Genomic DNA, 14,074 nt, shown 5'->3' on the forward strand with positions numbered 1-14,074 from the left:
ATCCGGTCTCCGACCCGATTTTTTTTTCACATTTTGGTACTTTATAATTATGATATCAAATAGTAAAACCGTTTATTAAATAATTGTCCTGAGATTCGTTACAAAAAAAAACTTGTTTTTTTCCAATCAGGTGTATTAGTCCCTTTAACATAGTGTCTGGTCATTGTAATCATACCATGCAAATACACACCTATTCATTTAAATGTCAAATATTTCAATTTTAGCAAAAAAGAAAAGAAATATAATGCAATAAATTTGATTGAAATAATTTTATTGATTTGACAACTTTTATGCACTTTCATTAGCTTATAATTTAATATATATATATATATATATATATATATATATATATATATATATATATATATATATATATATATATATATATCTACTACAGATATTAAGGTGACCATATATATATTAATCTAGGCATTATGGGGACCGCTGGATTAAGGCGACAAAAATTGGTCTCCTTAATATTTTCAGTCCAGATTTGATGTATCAAATGTCAATAAAAATGTCCATTGATAGTAAGTTGATAAGCTTGAATGTTTATTTACGAGATCATTTCATTGTTTTAAATCTTATAATCTTTTATTATCAAAAAAAATATCCTTAAACTTTTGTGCGTGTATATTTGTGTATCCATAAAAATAGCTATTAAGGCGACCAGGGAAAAAAATCATAATTTTGGTCAAAAATAGCTATATACTAAGCATTTTTTATTTGTTTTACTTTATTTAAAGCCTATTGTATATTATCCCGAAGTTTCATTCCATAAAAAACAGAAATAAGGAAATTCGATATTTCGTGTACCATCAGCATCCAAATTTTCAAGTATACAGAAATTTAACTTTCCGGAATATAACGGAAATTTTCGGGTATCTCCGTGGTACCATCTCCGTGCAATTATGCAGTATGGCGTTCATCTCTTACGGAAAGAGAATGGTAACTTGGTAAGTGTTTAAAATACATATTCAACGTTTTTTTTCGTTTATTTTTATGACTTTTGTACAGTAGTATAAATCGTCCACCCTTTGGATGAAAAGCAAATGATTTATCCGGATTTTGTTCATCCGAAACTAAATCACTAGTATCAACATCCGGTGTAATTTTTGCTTGTATTTTGGAGAAACTCGATTGATTTCTAGCAAACTTGGTTTACCACTACATCGTCGGTTATTATTATTTGGTATGTTCCAATCTAAAAAGGGATTTGCTCCCTTAACATCTCAGATTTTAATAAATAAAAGACGAAATGATACAAATGCCTTACATTTTGTTTGTCAATGTCATGTCATTTGTCATTCTCATCACCTTTGCATAGCAGAACAGAACGAACACTATCACCAATTCGTATTGTGGCTTTTTGCATGTGTCTTAAATTTTCATATTTGATAATAAATGCAACAATAAAATATTTCCCTTATTCTGCCACAGTTATGCACCAGTCAATTGTAACCATGGCCCCCAGGCAGGTCTTGTTTATACCAGGGATAGCAGGGGAAATGGGCCATGTTTTTACGTTCCAGGTGGACCGGCAGTGCTGAGTGAATGCAGTGTTATTGTTTTTGCGCTGAAAACAGGGAATGGGCCTAACCTAGGATGCCCCCAGGGGCATTTGACGGGGATCTGGTCATTTCGTAACCTTACCATTTCGTAACTGCTGAATCTTGGTTATTTTGTAACCATTTTGTTAGTCAATTCGTAACCATCAATAAATCAATTGCTCATATGGTAACCACCATTTAACAAGGTGATAAATAGTACACTTAGCACCTCGTTAAGTGTATTGTTCGAACCTGGATGTATATGGCACAGCAACCAAGACACCAATTGGGAGACATTACTCAAATTCTCACTAGTAACAAGCCAATAATTTATGTTACTCAATAGTTATTAGATATATATCATGGTAAATTAGAAATGATTTGTTATACTACCAAAATATGTTAATTATTTTCTTACATTTTGCTTACTTATAAACAATAATTTAAGACTGATCGCGATGTATTTTTGAGTAAAATTACGTTTACATAAATGATCATTCTTGACCTATTTCATTGACTATATTTGTTTGAATTGTTTAAAACGAAAAAAAATTTGTTCTGTTCTTTTCTCAATTGATCCATATTCTGCATACTTTATATCCGAAACCGACAAAAAACAGCCTAAAATTATTAGTTATGGTACAGTGGAAACTCACTAAACCGGATCTCCACAAAACCGGAATCCTCGGGATACTGGAATTTTATCAGAGTCCCGGTTTTCCCCTTCTATTTTCAATGTAAAAAAATCCCTACAAAACCTGAACCCCGGAATTCCGGATACCGGACAAAAAATCGAGAAAATTTGTTAGTTGTCAACGTAATTTTACCTTACAAAACCAGACGTTTTGTTCAAACATGTCAAAATAATTCTGTGTATTAGGAATTCGCGAATCACGTGTCATTTTGTTTTGACAGCCGGTACGTCGTTAAATATTACACCTGTGATGTTGTGTTAACACGATAATCGATAATGATGATTGCGCTGTGGATTGACTGTCACGCGATAATCAAACGATAATCAAACTTGTGAAAAGAAAATTGATTAAAACATTTATTTGTTTGTTGCAGAAAATAAAGAACTAGAAACGGTTTTTTAGTGATCATTTTGAAGTGTTGTTTTTATCTAAAGACTTCTATGATTGAATCAAATTAGAGCGGTGCTTTAATTAAACTATCAAACATACTAAACAAGCATTAAATTACGAGAGTTGTTTTATTTCAAGACTTAGAAAAAAGATGGTTATAAAAACGCAGAAATGTTTAATTATGCTTATCACTTTTGCAAGTGCTTTAATCATGTCTCAACCACCGTCTAAACGTCGGAGAATTGAACTGGATAACTTAACAAGTGAAGTAAACTGTACTGAGCTTTTGAACAAACCTACATACTTATAAATCAAAATTGATATTTTAGGGTCTACACTGAATAAACCCAAAATGTTAGTTTTGATTTGCTAAATTCGAACAGTATTTAGTCTATCCACACAAAATTTACAGGATCATCAGATAACAAATTTTCTAAAAATTCTCTGTTTGCCAAATAGGGAAGACAGGTTAAAGTGGGGTTAAAAGGTTGCTATCTGTGACCAAAAAAATACTGTTCAAAATTGTGAGTATTCATTTATCTTTCATTCAGTAAAGAGCATGCAATGGCATAGTGGTTGGATTAGATAATCTGACAGCGGTGCTGGACGTCAGGAGTTCAAATATTGTTGTGAGTTCAATGTTCCAAAAGAATACCTTTGGAATACACAATTATCTATAAAAATGGCAGAGCAAATTGCCCATATTGTAGTAATGTCTTAGATCCAGCTTGGATAACTTGGACACAGTAAGCGGTTCACACCAAGGGAAATTCTCAGATTAAACAGCGCTTATGAACTTGAACATTACATTTTTCATTGAGACAAAGAAAAAACATTATTGCTGATCTTCTGAAAACAAATCTTGGATTTATACTAATCACCACCAAAAATTTAATTTTAATCACACAATGTAAACAACTGCGCCACAGATCTATCTTATCTGTATGTTTAGAGTTTTTAAAATTTAGCAGTTAAATATAGATTAGCATACTGGTAGGTCTGGTTGGTCTGTTGCTTTAGATGCTAAGTAAACATAATGTCAGTGATTTCATCACTATTTCTATTAAAATATCAGTTTTCTTCTTCAGAGCTTCTCACATTTGCACCATTTTTTACCATTTGAATCATAAAAAGATAACAAACAAACACGGATGGAACATTTGAAAATACAATTCAGTTGGTTTCTATTTTCATGCTCATTTTTGCTTAAAATTATTCTGCTTGAATGTGATTTATGTTGCTTAATAAATTTGAACTTAACTCTTTGTGAATATTTAAGGAATGTAAGGGGTCAGATTTCAGATTGCTCATTATTTCTGGAACACTAAATACTTTATTTGATTGTGTACACTGCACTTTCTTGTTAAGCATTCATCCAAATCATTTGGGTAAATATTGGCAGAAAAACTGCTTTTAGATTTATACTGGTCATCAAAACCGGCACTGACAAAACATAAGATGTGTTTAATTAATGTGCGGGAAAGAGGTTTAAAGGTGTCCGCCCACAACGAAATGCTTGCGGGTCACAGTACCCCTTCAAGTAGTTCTTGAAAAAAAATGATTCTCTCAGGTAGCGTTTGATTATTTGTACATTGTATCCTTGTATATATTCTCAAGTGTACACATGATTTATATAAGGTTTGTACAATTTTAGTTTTATTTAAATTTTAAAATTTTGACATTTTTTTTAAGATTTGCCTGCCCCTGTCTAAACACTTAAATTCTTGGTCTTTGGACTATTGTCTGCAACTTCAAAACACACTTTTTGGAACAGGACACATTTTTCTGATATTTTATCCAGTTTGACTGCAATATAAGTTGTATTTATCAATCAAGTAAAAAATGACATTTATTTTTCCATAATTACCTGGTAGTTATTTGTTAATTTGTTTTAATTCATGGATAGGTTTATTGCAAGTGTCATGGAAAGCTGGAACTTTTCAGTACACAACATGCAAACAGAGAATGAACTGTGTGTGCCGGCTTTGTGAACAAAAACGCAAGGCGGCTATGGTAAGTTGCGTCAAGATATATCCTTGGGACTCCCCCCCCCCCCCCCGGACACGCAATACAATTCGTGTTTCGCTGATCTGTTGGCTGGGATCAGATCATCCATTTGGGGATTTAGATATGTTACCCCAGCCAACAGGCTGCATGTTTAATTTAACTCAATACTAAGCTTTGTTTTAGTGCGAACATCAACATGTTTATATAATTGCAGTTGCTGCTTGGGACAATAAAGTTAAGTCAGGCAACCGTCTACCAGACTGCAAGATTCATCTCTTCCAAAGGATGTCGTACCTTTCCAGGTGGGTGTGCATTGATTGATTGATTGATTGATTGTGAGTTTGTGTAAATGAATAACTGTGAAACCATAACCAAATGTTGGGCTGTAAAGGTGTGTATGTGCATGCTTCACATATTCTCCATCCTTTTGGCATACTGGACCGTCATCAGACACTCTGCCATGAATGTTAGAGAGTTTAAAGCTATTTCTTATTTTCCTGTGTAACTATATTGATGTTAGATTAAATTTACGCCGCCGTGTTACTGAGTAACAATTTGAAATTGGGCCAAAATCATCAAGCTAGAGCTTTGCATAATCTTTTTCAAACTTCTGCGAGATTTCTGCCCTTGACAATATTTGCTCGCAGCCCCCCTTAAAGTTGCACTTCGTTCAGTATTTGAAAGCTTACGGATACACTTTTTTGTTAATTTTAGATCTTAATGTGGCTACTTCTAAGTAAATAGATGCTCAAAGTAACTAGATGCTCTGGGTGTTCACTGGGTGACAAAGGCTACACAGTATTGGTTGTTTCTTTTTTCTGAAAAGATGTTTCTAGTGAATTGCCCAGTTGCAGTGGTTTTGACGCCACAGAACCAGCATAGCTCCATGACAGATATATATGTTTTCGTCATTGATGTCAGTTACTGCTGTATTGGAGGCTTCACAATTTCTGTGTGGAAATGTCATCTGATACACTCATAACGGCGTATTTCTAGCATAGCTTTCATAAGTGCATGGCCATTCTCTGTCATTTTCAGATACACTGTGTTTTGTGTGGATAAGAAATGCAGAGTGGTACCACCAATCACCTAAGCCACCATTCCCCTAACAGACAATAGGCTCAAGGGGACAGTTCCTGCAATTTACAGAAAAGCTCTCAATTGTAGCCCTACGAACTTAAGGTAAGCGATAAATCTGGACTTCAAGATATCTCTGTACTCACTGTAAGTTTATACTTCATTTGAACAAAACATAGGGCCGAATTCAGAACAATCACTCTCACTCACACTCAATGAGTTAATCACATAACGGTCGAGATATTTTCGAGTGAAAGGTATATCCGTATTCACAGGTGTGAGTGAGACTCAAGTGTTTTGCGTGAGTGGGACATTTGTGAGTGCTCGGCTAGGCCACATGAACCGCCCTCGAAGGATTGGTTGTGAATAGGAATTGAATGAGTGTATGTGAAAAAAGTACATGGCAAGTAGAAAAGATGAAATATATCAAATATTTGGAACAAATAAGGGACATGCTCGTTCCCAGACAATATTTAAGAGACCGGGATAATCCATTGAAGTACATGTTCATTCAATAACGTGGCCATCTATAAACAAAACAAATTCAAAAGGATGCGCCTATCATATATTTGTTTTGTCTCACAATGATCTTGAACCCCCAGCAATGTTGATGTTTGCAATTCATCAATGGCTGCAAAGACAGCTAAAGGTACGTGAAGTTAGCATCATAGCGGCATGAAGTTAGCGGCCTAGCGGCGTGAGGTTGACGGACTAGCGGCCTAAATTTGTTATCTATTTCAAGGTTCAATGGTTTAAATGGAAAATAAGATAAATCAATGTTTTTAGTCGTACATTAGCGGCCTTAAATTGTTTTCTACTTCAGCGCATTTTTATATGAGTTTTCTTCTAAAACAATGCTAAAATAATTGTTTTCCTATGCAAAATACATCACGCTTGAGCGGTCTTGCGGCGTGAACTTGGCGGCCTGGTGGCCTAGCGGCCTAAAAATCCCCAAAACTCATCCAGCAGCCCATGAAAAGGGGGCAATGCTGATATTCGCTAAAGGATGTTGATTTATGAAAAGGACATTTAATTTATCATTGTTTTAGAAAAGAACGCATATAAAATGCTTTGGAATAGGAAACAATTTTAGGCCGCTAGTCACATGAGGCGGCTAGGCCGCCAGGCCGCTAACTTGACGCCGCTAGGCCATTTCATAGCGTGGTAAGGGAATTGATATGTATTTTCCAGCCTACATTCAGCTGGATTATTATTACTATTATTACTATTATTATTATTATTATTATTATTATTATTATTATTATCATTTTCATCAGCAGCAGCAGCACCACCAACACCAGCAGCAGCACCACCAACACCAACACCACCATATCATCATCAACATCATCATTATTATTATTATTATCGTCATCTTCATCCATTTTCCCCTACATTTCTTGAGTTGTTTTTCACTCCGAGGTGTTATTTCCCCATAAGAAGTAGATTCATTCGCTAATTCTATCCATCTGCTATTTTTTCAACTTCCATTTTTTCAACTTGCATATATTATTTTCAAACGCCCAAGACCGCTTTATGTAGAATACAAAAGCAAGATTATATATGAATACATATTTAAATTACGTGATACAATGGAAAACGGCTACATATTTAAAACAGCAACAACAATGACAACAAAAAACATGCATTTAAACGTATTTTGCAACAGTTATTTACAACCCAAAACGTTTATTTTTATTAACCAATTGTTTTAAAATGAAAATATCAGTTTTAGAATAACGCTTATTATCATTTGTTTGTTGCCATAACTAACAATAAGGTACTCAAATCTCAAATAAACATATGTTTACAATGTATAATGTAAACATCACCATAGTCAAACAGATAATTCGATATGATCATGTAAACATACGTGTATAATTATATACTGTATTGCTCACTTGATGAAGTGGAGTGTTAGCGAGGCGTGTGAATACGAACAGATCACTTGAGTGTCACTCCCCATATTCCACTCAAGTGATCATTTGAGTGTCCCTTACGGGAATGTGGTTGGAGTGTGAGTGAGAGTGGATGTTCTGAATTCGGCCCTTACAATTTCACCATCAAAATCCAGGTTTAGATCCCAGACCGAACTTTGTCTCCTTCATTAAACTTAATTTCAGATGTTCTATAAGCCACATACATGTTCACTACTTATGACGGATAAGAACTTTCGCAAATTGATTATAAATGCGTTTTCCCAGATTTACACCCTCCTCTTGCAGATACTGCCGATGGTGAAGCTTGGATGCACCGGGCCGGTTTTCCAGCCGTGTGGAATCTCCAGCTGAACTGGGGCCGGGAATTATATTTATAAGACTCCTTAGCAGCATGGTGAGCTTTTGCGTATTTATTTTCAGGCTCATATACCCGGCCAGACTTCTGCGTTTAAGCTTTCCTGTCGTCATTTTTTTAAATAACGTATCTCAAGTCTTTCAATGAAATCACCACTGTGACACCTTTGGAGACTAGATTTAAATTAAGGAACCATTATGTGTAGAAAGCCTTTTGGGTGATTTAAAATCACATTAATAAACAGGATTCTCATGGTTCATGGTTTATAATTGGTCTTGTGGACCTTTCATTCTTTACTTTGGTAACAGCCGCTTAAGTATGTAAGAAGGGGGGGGGGGTACAGATGTGATAGTAAACAGTGTTTAATAAGGTATATTTGTTTTTATTTTATCACCAGTTTGAAGGTAATGATTTTGTTAAATCAGGGTTAAGTAACAAGTTTAACACAAACACTGTAACATGTTCTTTATTTCAAATAAATCTATAAATTATCTCTGGAGAATTTAGTCTGATCTCCATTTCTCAGAAAATGTAGCTGTCTAAGTGCCTATTCCATCAATGAGTATCACTGTCTTTAAATTGCTGTTGCGGTACAGTTTAAATAGCAAAAGTTTTATGGCCCTGCTTGTTTGCAACTCCTCATTCATTTTTGTACAGCGAGAAAAGTAAGGGAATTCTAGAGATTTACTAGAATTATGGATTGTTTTTCATGAGTTACACAGTACATAAGGAGGAATAAGTGTGTACACAACTCCTCATTTTATTCCTGTTTATTATTTATATATGTAACATAGATGTGTACAAGACTTAGAAACATGACATAAAAGAGCTCACTTTGATAAATTTTCTCAAAAAAAGATATCTTTACTGTTAAAGTAAGAACTTTTACTGCATAGTAAGTAATGTCTTCTGCTCATCTTTATGACATCATTACATGGAATGGAAACTTCCCAAGATACATTTCCACATGGCGCAGCTCATTTATATATATTGCTGATGGATTGTTTAGAAAGGGACAGTTTTAATTGGACAAAATGTTTTAATCGCCATTTTACAGAGTGCCAGCCAGTCATTGCTGTTCTTGCATTGCTGAGGAGGACAGTCCTGCCAACATAACAGTTTGTTCAATAACAGGTAAAAAACTGGTCTCACTTTACATTTTCAACCACTGCCAGATAATATAATCTTATATAATGATAACTCCTTCTTCACAACTGGTGTTAAATATACAATGATTAAACAAACAATAAAATGAAAATTATGCTCTTTAAACTCAGAACCATTATTGACTGTCAGATGCTACTGGTAAATGAACTGGTCTTGATGTCCTTTTCTTGAGATAATAACCATTTGCATATTACCCCGGTACTACTATTGTACATTCAATAGAAAATCGTCCTGTTTGTATTGTTAAATGGCTTTATAATGTTCCCCACTTCCTGATTCTTGAAAATTACGTGAACAAATGACAATCCTACTACCATTTAAAGTTTGATTAAATTTCGTACAAATGTGTTTGTTTTAATTTGCCTTCTGCTTAAAGTAAGGGTATATATACTGGGCAAGAAATGCTGAATTTCATCGTGAATGACAGTGATTATCCATAGTTTGAATTTGGTTCGGACATGTTTGACGGGAATTCAAAGACATTTTTTTGTCATCATTTTCGCATACATTGGTTCATTCTAAGATAAAAAATATAACCTTTTTCAAAATGTTTAATCTGTGAGAGTGCAGCTTTAATAGACCTGTGAAACTAAACTCTCAATCAAACTTTGGTAAAAGATCAAATGCGGGGCTCCGTGTGTGGCATAAACTGTGTTAATTTTTATTTAATATGATGAAGAGCTAGTTAAGATATCTTTGTTAAAGTCTTTATTTGAAGCAAAATATGTTTCAATACCCTGTATGAATTTTCTTCACTGGATATTGATTTATAAAAAACATTGCTCCAGGGTGCGGAGCTATTTTTTGCTATATGTCTATATGGAAAAATCTTCTCCTCAGAAGTCAACTTTGTTCCCCAATGTGCAAGGCACAATCGGTGAAAATAATTTCAATAAAAGTCACTGATTATTATTATTGTTATTATTATTAATAAACTTTTACTATTTCAGGAGACAAACAGAAACACAGAGGTGCTATACATTCTGATGGAAAAACAAAAGCATCTCCCATCATTTTGGCGTGGCTCAGATCAAGAGGAGAATTTTAAGAAAGGTAATAACTGAGCGACTAAGAACATGCAAGTTGCACTGGTTAGAGTGTAAGACCCATCTCCCTTCATAAGAATTGATAATCATCACTGTATTAAATCAAGAAATTGAAACGGAAGTGTCTTGTCTTTTGCAGTGTTTTTGAAATATAATATAATTTAAAAAAAACTAAATTATTATTTAATATGATTGTGAATGTGTGATGTTTTCTTCTGATCATTCACTCTCAAAAACCAGATACTAAAAACATATTTGTAGATTTTTTTGTTTTACTTGTAAATATAGTTTTAAGGTTGTATTTTAGGCAAAGCCTTTTATTCTGCTCAATACAAACTTAAATATTGTAAGAGTTATGGCCCTTTGTAATTTTTTAAACAAATACATTTTTTTATGTTTTTGTAAGCCCATTATTAAGGGACTTTTAATATTTTCACCAGCTGCATTATAAAGTCAGACCAAAAGTGTTCAGTATGTGTCCAAACAATAACTAAGTTAGAATCCTTTCTCAAATCAAGTGAGCGATATAGGGCCATCTCTGTGTTTGTCTGACTAAAAAACAATAATCAATCTTTGAGTTAAATTGACAAATATTGTTGTAGAATGTTTTGTGAAAACATACAATTGGATTACTTTTGTGTCAATAGGATTAAGGTTTCTGCACATAAAAATTATTTAGAATTGCATTTGGGTCCGTCGGTTCACGTTCAATATTACTTGCAGTATAAGTGGAAGCAGTGACTTAAAATTAATTACCAAACAGTTTCTGCTCAATTGCTTTGAGTTAACATACGAGTTATGAAACTTGGAATAATAGTTCTTGGTGGCATAAATGAAAGACCTTGTTTTGTCACATTGACTTGTTATCAAGCACTAACTTCCTCTAAATTCTCTTCAGGTGATGGTTGGGCACACACAAGAAGACATAGATCACAGGTGTCTAGCCATATGAGTAGATAGGAGTGTCACACTCTGCCAAACTTACTTCAGATAGGAGTGTCACACTCTGCCAAACTTACTTCATCAGACGAGCAGAAAGCTTCTCAAGATCCCGCACTGCACACTAAGACATAGTCTTTGACTACAACAAGGTGATGAAAGTACAGAGGTCCAATTGAAATCAATTCTGTGCTGCTGTCATTTCTTCATTCTGGAAGTCGATGGACATGATTTATTATGGCATCAAGTGTGTAGTTTGCCGACTATCAGCAGTCTTGTTCACCAGCTGTGCAACTTGAGCTGGTAGCTTTATTGCTTGAAGCCACTGCATAAGAGGGGGAAGGTGCATGGCTCATCAAAAAGTCTCAAAAGTTGAAACTAGGAAAAGAAGTTTATCAAGAGTGTGAATCTATTTTGAAAACAATCGTTACAATGATTTGGTTTCCTTTGAAACTTCATACATACTATGAATTGAGATGCTTAAATAAAAAACCGCTATTCAAATATCAGGAAACTGCCTTTTTCATACTAAAGGGTAAATGATGTCGCCATTTCCTGTATGTATTTAAATAAGATATGTCTCCACAATTAATATTTTTAGGGAATTTTTCTCAACTGAATGAGATTAAATTGTACAGCGTTATATGAGCTTAATATGTTTTCTCATTCTTTAAAATTGGTGAAAAATTGTCAGAAGATCATTAGACCAGTATCCATTACTGCAATCATACAATCAAATATACAGGGACAAGCCCACTGGGCATATAATTAAACCCTGTTTAGGGGCACGAGGCAAACAGAGTTACTTTCAAACGTTAAAGCTGCACTCTCACACTTTGGATGTTTTGACAACTTTTTTCATTTTATGTCTTGGATTGGAACCATCCAATTTTTGCGAAAAATTAAATCCCAGATTTTTCTATTTAAGTTAAAACATTGATATTTTTTATGCACTTTTCTTAAACCGTTAGTAACATTAATTTTCGAACGGAAATATGAAATCTGCGATCTGATCTTTTGTCAGCAATCTTTTATCATTGGTTTGCAGATAATTACGCAAAAACTTGCTCATTCGAAGACAAAAAAATTTGTGGAAACGGTATATCTGTGAGAGTGCAGCTCTAAATGTTTAATTTCTTGATTTTACTACTGTATTAGAAATTACAGGGATTGGGGTATATTTTTAGTGTTTTTATTGCTTGTTTTTGATTCATACAGTCATACTTTATTCTTCAGGGCACAACTTACAAATAGACAAAACTGGAAAATGGTCATATCAAAAGGTCAAAGATAATGCAAGTTGAACAATCATATTGTTCATGGCTTGTATTTTTGGTATATTTTGTTGCATATGCTATAGAAAAGTTGAAAGTTAAAAATAAATTCATAGTTGAAATGATGGCTTTGAATGATATTGTCAGATGAGAAACGGCACTATTAAGAATTAGGTATAATGGTACTTTATTTATTTTAATCAATTTTAGATATTATGAAAATTATTATCTTATTTAGTACATGAGACCTTTTAAACAGTTATTGACAATATAACAATGTGTATATGAAGCTTTAGATCAAAACTTAAAGCTGCACTCTTACAGATTGTCAGTTTAGACACAAAATTGTCTCAAAATCGGCTGATTTGGTTATCATTCCTTTAATTCAGTCATATTAGATAATTCACAATAGAACCAATCAAAAATGTTTGGTAAAACTGCCGAAAAAGTAATTTACATTAAATTGTTTGTAATGCTTTTAGTCATTGTTCGTAATGCTTTTAGTCATAAAACATCATTTTTTTAACATAAATATGATGAACTGCAATCTGATCTTTTTTCAGCAGTCTTATATCACTTAAAATTGGGTCTAGACATTTCTGCAAAAAATACTCCATTTATTGACAAACAATAAAAGAGTACCGGTAGTCAAAACGATCAATCGGTGAGATTGCAGCTTTAAATACACCTTTTAAGACCGCCGTAAAATTCCAATGGTTTGCCTAAATCTTTAAAGCTAGCATACTGTTTAATTGACAACCATACTTATTGTTTAAAATATGTCATGATATCTTTGTACAATGTGTTTATATAATTCATTAAAGAAGTCAAAACAAATTTGTTTACCTTGTAATTTGTTATCTGTTATTTAAATGACTCGGACAAAAATGGGAACGTCAGTGCTAGTTCTTTTACTATTAACATCCCATGAAGTTTCTATTGGTGTAGCAGCAAGGAGGTGTTACATTAATTATGCATCATTTAAACCAAATTATACATTCATATGCACATCATACAGGCGTGTAGCCGCCTATACGTGAATACGCGGCTGAATCCACATGATTCTGACAAAAAAAATCAACCAAAGTTGCAGTATGCGAACTTGACTACATGAATCTAAAACTGGTTATTTTCCAGTACTAAATAATGCACTAGATTGCACCATGGTTTTCAAAATTTTCTGAGGGGGCACGCCCCTGAACCCCCCAGCACATGAATTCACATGAATAGAGGGGTAGCTACGCCCCTGACATAATTGAAACCACAGTGTGGCTAAACAACACTTGTATGTTTATCATACGCAGTGATCTCCCATGGAAATGCAATCGTCAAAGAATCTGAAGGGGCTGTTTATATGGACTAGATTTGAAATACACCAAGTGTTTAAAAAAGTTGATTTCAGTCACGAAGAGAATCAACCATACCCCACACTTGTTGGAGTAAGATGAAATGTCCACTTTCCGCGAGAAAGAAAGTACATTGAAAATGGTCATTTGATTCAATTGACTTTATCTTTTTATAAATATGTTGCAATACGTTATTTGTTATAATTGTTTACCCATGTTGAATTTTATTTGGCAAATTTATAAGAGATTTAAATATTAAGAAACTCAGCCGCTAAAGAGCATATGATTATG

At 33.8% G+C, this 14,074-nt stretch overlaps 1 long non-coding RNA gene across 2 annotated transcripts; it reads left to right on the forward strand.

Moving 5' to 3' along the window:
• The first annotated feature begins 424 nt into the window (after positions 1 to 424).
• On the forward strand, positions 425 to 13,274 carry LOC128243209 (uncharacterized). 2 transcript variants are annotated; one of them, XR_008262794.1, is made up of 6 exons: positions 425 to 4,648; positions 5,681 to 5,824; positions 7,942 to 8,050; positions 9,069 to 9,145; positions 10,129 to 10,231; positions 11,123 to 13,274. It is a non-coding gene; the product is annotated as an uncharacterized LOC128243209 (long non-coding RNA). The 2 variants fall into 2 exon arrangements; XR_008262793.1 differs by lacking the exon at positions 425 to 4,648 and adding an exon at positions 4,856 to 4,944.
• The last annotated feature ends 800 nt before the right edge of the window (positions 13,275 to 14,074 follow it).

This window comes from Mya arenaria, chromosome 8, assembly GCF_026914265.1.
Source record: "Mya arenaria isolate MELC-2E11 chromosome 8, ASM2691426v1".
Classification (NCBI taxonomy): Eukaryota; Metazoa; Mollusca; class Bivalvia; order Myida; family Myidae; genus Mya; species Mya arenaria.